The sequence below is a fragment of the Macrotis lagotis genome, chromosome 4 (assembly GCF_037893015.1).
Source record: "Macrotis lagotis isolate mMagLag1 chromosome 4, bilby.v1.9.chrom.fasta, whole genome shotgun sequence".
NCBI classification, from domain to species: Eukaryota; Metazoa; Chordata; class Mammalia; order Peramelemorphia; family Peramelidae; genus Macrotis; species Macrotis lagotis.
This window is the reverse complement of record NC_133661.1, coordinates 232,744,629-232,753,741: the sequence shown is the minus strand read 5'-3', so window position 1 is coordinate 232,753,741 and position 9,113 is coordinate 232,744,629. Positions and strand designations below refer to the sequence as shown.

General features: G+C 35.3%; 1 pseudogene; it reads right to left on the bottom strand.

Annotated features, from left to right (window-relative positions):
- Positions 1-770: 770 nt before the first annotated feature.
- LOC141522875 (dystrophia myotonica WD repeat-containing protein pseudogene) overlaps positions 771-9,113 on the bottom strand; it is a 67,263-nt pseudogene continuing 58,920 nt past the window's right edge.

Genomic DNA, 9,113 nt, shown 5'->3' with positions numbered 1-9,113 from the left:
TCTGAATGAGAGCTTCTGGGAATTCTTTCTTCCATGTTGCCATCTTGGCTCCACCTCTGTGTATGCTCTTTTTTTTTTTTGTAAAAACAAGAAGCTTTTACTATAAATAAGAGGTCTAAGGGTGTGGGGAAGGCAGAGACATTGGAGTTCCATAATTTATAACACTTTTCAGGGGCCTTGGGGTAGAAGGGGGAGGACTAGACAAGAACTCCTTCCACTGTTAGTCTTGTTAATAATACATGAAGGGGGATTTTGATGTACCAGAAAGGAAATGTACAAGGAGGCTGAGGCGGAGTGACTGAATCCACAAGCTTCACACCACAGTGCCACTGCGGGAGTTGGCAGGCTTGGAGGAGAGGCCTACTTTGTCAGGCCAGGCCCAGGTGCAGATGAGACCCTCCTGACAGATGGTGAATATGCAATCCTCCAAGAACTAGAGGACGGTGAGGTACTCCTGGGCAATCTTCTTGCATACCAGATAAGCTCCAGTAGGGGCACTTCATGGATTTGAGGGCACAGGGCTGTGCCCAACACCTTGGCTGGTTCCAAGCAGTCCTGGGGAGCTGGCCTGCCCACCTTGTCTCTGCAACTACCACTGCCACTGCTGGCCGGATTGATGTTCCCCAGATTGTGCTAGCGTTTGTGTTCTTTGTAAATACCTTTGTCCCAGCTCACCTGAAGGGTCAGTATGGCAAACTTGCTAATGCTGAAAGGGGTCTGGGGGTCTATTGTGCTACCCATGCCTGTCCCAGCCCCCTTTCCACTCACTGTCACCACACAGCACCCATCCCATCAGGGCTCCAGCAGACGCAGAGCAGGCCTCCAAAGTGGCTATTCAGGAGGCTCCAGAGGAGCATGGAATCAAACCATGTGGCTCACAGGAAGAAGGCAAGCTTGTTCAGGGGCCCTCCCCCAGCCCACTTGGCCAGTGGGTTTCAGGGTGTCTCCCCTTGGCAGTATAGATGGTGAAGTGCTCTGCCTGCTTGAGCTTGCTGTCCTGGGGTGGTGGGGCAAAGGACCAAGTCGCATCATACAGGTTGAGGTGACCGCTGGCCTGGGAGGGCAGGAACAGGCTCTCTGACTCGGGGTGCCACTTCAGGAGGGTCACCTTGGTCTTGTCAATCAGCTTCTCTTCATTGAAGAGCTTGCTACTATCCTTTTTGATCAGGTCCAGGTACTGGACTTGGCCTGCTGAGAAGCCCACCGGCAGGGAGATGGTCTCTGTGGCTGCAGTGCACTGGTTGAATTCATGACAAGCAGGCTGGGGGCCCTTGTAGAAAGGGTTGTCAATGGACTTGCTGAGATGGATGAACCAGTGGCTGCTCCGATGTTCGGAGCTTCCCAGGAAGAAGTAGAGCTCCCAACCCAGCTTGAAGCAGACCTGGTCTTCGGCCGGGGAGATGACTTGCAAGCTCCCCGCTGGCTCAGGCCCACCAAGCTCAGTCTCATGGTGGGCAGCGGGGCCCCGGTTGGGGGTGGGGGGGTCGCGTTTGGCTGGGAGCAGGGTCCTGGGCCAGACCAGCCCATCAGGCTATGTCTTTGGTGCCAGGCTCCCAGCAGCACCTTAGAGAAGCCCTGGGGCATCAGGAACCAGGACTCGATCTGCCCTCCAGGCCCTCAGCCATTTTGGACATGCTACTCCTCCGCCCCTGCGCAGCTCCTTGCCAATGTGCCTGCTGTTCCAGACACCTCTTAATCCCTGGTCCAGCCTCCCAGTTCCCTGTGTGTTCTTAACCAGGCTGACTTATTTTTCAAGATATCCTTGCATTATTCTTATTTCTCTTTCCAATTATTCCTCTATCTTTCTTACTTGGTTTTAAAATCCTTTTTGAGTTCTTCCATGGGCTGAGATAAATTCATATTTTCTTAAAGGCTTTGGATGTAGTAGCTTTGACTTTGTTGTCTTCTTGTTAGGATCTTCCTTGTCACAATAGTAACTTTCTATAGTCAGAATTTTTTTTTTCTTTCTGTTTGCTCATTTTTTCCAGTCTATTACTTGATTTTAAACCTTTTAAAGTAGGATTTTACTTCCAGAGTGGAGGACACATAACCCCAAGCTTCAGGGGATTTGTATAGCTATTTTCAGAGATATTTTAGCAATCTAAAAGAATTTAGTTATTACATGGTGGGATGATCTAAGAAGAGGTGTTAGTACTCTCTAGGCCTATGCTTTGGTCTATGAAGGGACCACAAACTCCTCTTGCCCAGGGGCTATCATTGTCAACTGTTACTCATATCTGATTATGAGCAAAGGAACAGAGTCCTGCCTGAAAGATAGCAAAGAGATCCCTGTAATCTTCTGACCAGTTGTCTGACCTACTTACCATCTGTGATCTGAGAGCTCTATAACAATTTCTACTGATTCAATGGTTCTCCAGGTTTGCTTTTGGTTTGCTAGATCTGTTCAGACCTGGTGGAGTCTGTATTAGACTTGGCTCCTCTCTCATCCTGTGCAACAGATCTTTTCTGCTGACCTTCTAAGTTGCCTTGGACTGAAAAATTTTTTCACTCTTTTTCTGGATTCTTTAACTCTAGAATTTGATTAGGACATTTATTTAAAGGTATTTTGGGGGTTGGGGGGAGAACTCAAGTGTGTTTTTTCCCTTTCCTCTGCAATTTGACTTTGCCTTCTCCTCCAACAAACAAAATTAAGTCATGAAGGATAAGAAGGGAAATGGTACATTTGGAACACCAGTCTTTGCACTTTATCTCTACAATAAGGGATTGATATTCAAGATTAATAGTCAACTAAACAAAATATATAAAACCAAAAAATATATAAAAAGAAAATATATAAAACCAAAAATCATTTCACATCAGATGAATAATCAGTCAAAAGAAATGAATGTTTGAAAAGAATAAATAGAACCTATTAACAATCTTATTAATTATGTTCCTAATCAGGAATAATAATACAAATGCAAAATATACCCATCATAAGATTTCACTGCCCATTCAGAATATTTTTGTTGGAGCAGAAATTGTAGAAATGTATGCACAGTAAGTTTTTTGGCAGAGTTGTGAATTAGTGTAATCATTCTGGAGTGAAATTTGAATTAAGTAAGATTAAAGAGGCTAAAAATTCTTGCAAACTTTCCCAAGAAATTGTGTTGCTATATGAATTCTCCAAAGTGGTTATTCTAAGAAAGAAATACTTCATAGATACCAATTTTCATAATAATAATTATTTATGTGGAAGATAGATTTAGAGACAAAATGGCTCTTCAAATGGAGAAGATAAATCAAGTTTTTTAAGTACAAGAATGCAATGCAATTTTACTGTATTATAGGGCAAGGTAAATGGATAAATTTAAAAAAGTATAAAAATTTGCATTAAGCAAATTTTAAGTAATAAGATCCATTTAAAATGTACACTATGATTGCAAAAGCATAAGTGAAAAGCAAACAACAAAATTGAAATGGTCACAAAATATAAAGAAAAAATGTTTTCTTTTTCCTCACATGGATATGAATAAATAAGGAAGATAGGCTGCTCTGAATCATTGAATATAATGCCTGATTTATTTCTCTTTTCCTCTTAAAAGCAAAACAAAACAAAACTTTGCCATATGTGATGATTCCTTGAGAGGAAGAGGAGGAGGAGAAGGAAGAGGATGATAGATGTAAGAGATGCAAAAAAGATTAACAAAAAAATCAAGTCATAGATATAGTTGAGAATCTATGTCACTTTTAGAAGTCTCTCCATAAATGTTTGCCTGAGGCATGTAACAACATCTATCTAGGGGGAAAAGTATCATCATCATTATGTAGTATAAGAAAAAAGCAAAAAGAAGACAAAACAGGTACAACTGTTATGACAATCAAACGCTGAGATTTTATTATTGATTATATATTGAGAATGAAGTAATGTACTGGTGATATAAGAAAAAGCAGGAATCATTATTTGTACTCAAAGAACTTTCATTCTATTAAAGTGGTAAACATTTATATTGATGAAAATGTTCAATTTATTTGTTTTATTATATAACATTTTTTCTCCTAGTATTTCACTGTCAAATGAGTATATGCCCTTCATTTTAAGAACTGTGAGGGTTATCTGGCAGAAGATTGGGGTGAAGGACCTTTCCTTGGTATTTTGCTAATATGTTTCAGAGGCAGACTTTGAACTCAGGTTTTTCTGATTCCAAGACAAAGTTTCTATCCACTCCTTTCAATTACCATTTGTACAAAACTTTATGTATGTATAACATATTCAATGCAAATACAAAATAATTTAAAGACAAAAGTGACACTAGCTGCTGATCATGAAAGGCTTCATTTTATATGTGGTGTGTGAATTAAAAGTTGGAAGACTCAAAAGACTTTTTACTAGATTAGGGGAAGACTACTTTTACTTTGTCCCTATTTTCTGAATACTGCCTTTAATGGGAGTAACAAGAGTGAAAAAAAGTAGGATTGAAAGAAGGAGAGGAGATTGAAGAAAGAATTAAGGCATGAGGTAGAAACATTAGATATGTATATTTGTTTTAACGATAGAATCTTGAATTTGGAAACATTTTAGAGATTTATCAAACCCTTACTTAAAGCACAAATTTCTCTTGAGTATCTCTCCAAAAGAAATCACTGAAAGTAGTTTTTCTATCCTTGACTTGAAGACATTTATTAATAATTAATTGATAATTGAATTATTACTTATGCATTAAGAAAAATGCATTCTATTTTGGACAGTTCAATATCAATGAAACTACAGACTCAAAACCAATCTTTATTTGATTGTCATAAAGTTTTCATTTTGATTGAGTTGAATTTTGTTTCTCTGCAATGCTCATACCTTTCTCTGAGTTTTGACTCTAGGATAAAACAGGGATAGAGACTAGACTTGTAAAATGGAGATTTAGGCCAAACAGAATAGGCCTAATTCTTCTTTGATTTGAAAAGTCTTCAACTATTTTATGGCAGTGATTATGCCCTCCCCTATATCTCTTTTTAAATAAAGCACAAGTTTCCTTCAATCTATTCTTCTGTGGAAAGATTTTGAGTCATCTCAACATCTGAGTTTTCCTTATCCAATTGCATTCCAACTTGGACATGATCTTCATAATGCAATAAGTAATTCATTTCTTAGAACCATCTCTGCTTCTAGGAAAAACAGTGGTTGGGATAAAGTTTACTTGATAATACACTTCTTTTGATATAGACCTGCTCCGAAGTATGGATTACCTGAGGGAATGGAGTACATAGTATATTTCAATGATGTTCATATTAAGAAGTGAAAATCTGGAGAACCTTTAGACTAATAAATGGTAAAATAAGATTGAACTGTTTTATGATTATGAAAAACATTTAAATCTGTATGATAGACAAAAAATAAGGACTTAATAACTAGTCATGTGCTAAACAAAGAATTAGAGAAACCACTCATGCAGCAGATTGACTAGCTTCATTAAGATACATCCAGAAAGGTCTTAGTAATACATAATATAAATCAATTCAATTCAGCTAACAATAGAGGCAGTTGTTCAACTCAGAAGGCATGTTCATAAAGAAATTTTAATGGATTGTAGAAAGGGGACACTATAACATCTGAATTGTAAGTTAGCCTGACTGAGCACATGAATATTTTTCACTGATATTTATCATGCCAGATTCATATGAGTGGGCAACCAAGCTCTTTCATGGATAACGAGTCTAGTGGTGAGTATGACCAAAGTTTCTTGTAGTTTATTATTTTTCATTTTCTTTAATACTTAAGTATTGGTGATATTAATATTTATTTTCCTTATTGTCAACTGAATGATCGTATTTTAAATCTAAATGTATCATAATTGTGTGCCTATTTTGTATCAAAATTATCAATGATAGCTCTATAACTGTAGTGGTCAATAAGTTCCTTATATTTCCCCAGAAGAAGGTACATCTAGAATCATGAGGAACTTCGAATGTAACCACACCATGGTGGCCCTTTTGTGGGGATGTTGATCATTTTTTGGATACTTAGGCCACATCAGTGAGTGATTGATTATACAAATGATGTAAGGGAAAGATTTAAAAATGTCAAAGAGTTGGTGTCTATGAATAAGTTACATTGTAACTAAGAAATAAGTCAGAATAACAGCCAGGACAAATGAACTGTTAAGTAAGATAAGACAGCAATAGTGTTCTTTCAGATGTAGATTTATTACCCAGACATGGGAGCTGCTGGTTTCTTACAGTAAAATATAGATACAATATTATAGCATTCTGACCAGGGCAGGAAATGAGGCTAAATTTTTAGCTCTTCTTTTTGAGAATTTGTTCATGCATACATATAATGGAGGTTAAGCAACTTAATGCCCTCTTTTGAAAATAAAAATGCAGTCCTTAAAATGACTAAAATTTACTTCTAAGGTGATGAGCAAGTTAAGTACATATATTAATTTTTATTTCACTTTTATATTTTAAGTGGTTTTGTACTGTTTTAACTTAATAGTCACTTTACTAAAAATGTCAAATATATTCAATTAAAAACAATTCTCTTACTAAAAATAATCCTGAAAAAAATGGTGCCATCCATCAAAATGATGAAATTTGAAAATTACCATTCTATAAAATCTACTACTTCTCCATGATCTTTATTCTAGGCTTCTGTTTCTGTAGATTGCTTGATTGATTGTTGGTCAGTGTTGGTTCAATGGATACCCTACATAAAGATAAGTGTATAACTGAATGGGGTAGTAAAACTGAAAGTATAATTGTGATAGTAATGGTTACTTAATTCTATTCACATTTTTGTTGCTTTTAACTATTTTTCTGTATTTCCTCTCCAACCTCTTTGATAAACAGTAAACAGTATTTGACTTATAGTCCTTTTGTACTTCAATACCTATCCCTTTATCCCCCTTTGTTTTTCAATATCCTCAACTTTGATGAGCTGTCTCATCTAGATCATTGATCCTAAACTATTTCCATTACAATTTGTTCCAGGAAATATAATTCCCAGGTAAGAATCTATTAATATTGGGGCGTCCAAGTGGTACAGTGGATAGAGCACTAGCCCTGGAGTCAGGAGTACCTGAGTTCAAATCCAGCCTCAGACACTTTATAATAATTACCTAGCTGTGTGGCCTTGGGCAAACCACTTAACCCCATTTGCCTTACAAAAACCTAAAAAGAAAAAAAAAAAGAATCTATTAATGTCAGGTTTTATTAATTAATAAATAATGAATATTTTTAGTGATTTCTGAGTTTCCTTCCAAATACAAATTATTTAATGTGAAAAAGACAGCTTTAAATATGAGGGAGATTTCAAAATAAAGAAACAATTTTGAGGTAGAGAAAATAATTCATTCCTTTTGTTTGTTTAGCTGATTTAGATATTTACTGGTTTCAATATTCCTAGAAAGTATGTGTCAGATGGAACAAGGGTATGAAAATTCCTTGAAGTTGTTTTAATTCAGAAGTTTGATATTGTGTTCTAAATTATGTTTTTTTTTGTTAGAGTTAGTACAACCTTTTCTTTTAAATAATAACATCTCTCATTGGAAGATATAATTAAAACTGATGGCATCATTTATTTCTTTTATGCATTAAAATATCTCTGGTTATTAAATCATGTTTTCATTAATAAATACAGTTCCACTATCATAATTAACAAAATAAGTAAAAACTCATTATAGCTTTCTACGTACCTAATTCTATTGGTAATTTTATCATTGGTGATATACAATTTCGTCATACCTAATACTTACTTTTCCAATTATTTTGGAGAAAGTTATATATATATACACACACACACATATATATATATATATATATATATATATATATATATATATATGTTTCCTTTTGAGGTACTTGCAAATTTTAATCTTACTATTCCATCATAATCAATCTTTTTATCTTTTTATGCTTCCTTCTTTTCCTTTCATATCTTCTTTCCTCTTCCTTCCTTCCTTCCTTTCTTCCTTCCATTCTTTTTCTTTATTTTTTCAGAAAGAGTCTGGAATAATGCAAAACATGAGATATTATCAGAGTAAAGCATGTCTGGTTTTAAACCATCCTCCACTGATAACAATAATCAAATTTGGTAAATTTTTGTTTCAGTGTTATCTGATGCATTAAAAAGTTATTTGTCTTGGGCATGGTCATACATCTGTGTTTCACAGCTTCATGGCAGAAAATGAACTCAGGAAGTTTTGCTTCTCTATTTTTATTAGTTTAACATGGAATATTATCAAATAAATTTTGGATACAGCATTACGCCAAATAGATTTAATTTTTGTGGATTGTGGTTTTCTCTTTCCTTAAGATTATTTTCAAGGTATCTGCCTGCTCAATCTGTATGAGTAATTCAAAGAAATTCCATATAGACTGAGCAGACAGATACCTTGCAAATGTGTTAGAATGCTTTCTATGCTATAATTGTTTAGGGGGACTTAGAGATAAAAGGTTCTTCCTCCACCACATGTTAATCTTTGTAACTACCTTCGTTCACTGATTTCTTTTAGAAGTATCAGAAAAGAAGATAAAATGCCAGAAAACTTCTAAGTTCTTACATGATTACAGAACTTAAACTATTCCATCACACTCAGCATGAATAGATCAACATTATGTAAGAATGATTTCTTTAGTGCACTGTACTCTTATTTTCAAATTTATTAAGTGAATGGATCCTTTACTACTTCAGTAAAGGGAAAATGTGATAGTCTTAATATTTTCCACTATTCAATACAAACTTATTTTAAACTTTAAATTAACTCATATTGTTGACATTTGTTATTTTATAACATTTATTTATGACTATAGTCCTCCCCCAGTGGCCAACCTCTTTGCTTTATTTTCTACTGAAAATAAAAAAGACAAATTATTTTTAAAGGAAAATAAAAAATAAAACATTTCAGAACAACCAACTAGCACATCAATGAAGTCTGAAAATATATAAAAGATTTCATATTCTAACATTTGAAATGAAATGAGGAAGGTGCCATTCCTAAATAATACAAATGTTTCAAAATTGCATATCATTAAGATTTGTTTGTATTGTTCATATTTGTCTGTTTTTAAGAAGGAGGGCAGCTAGTGGTGGTCCATTAGATTTAAATTTATCATCACTGTTCCATTTTTTCTGAAGCTGTTTACTTCATGTTTTTTACTTTTTTATATTTTTCCCATGT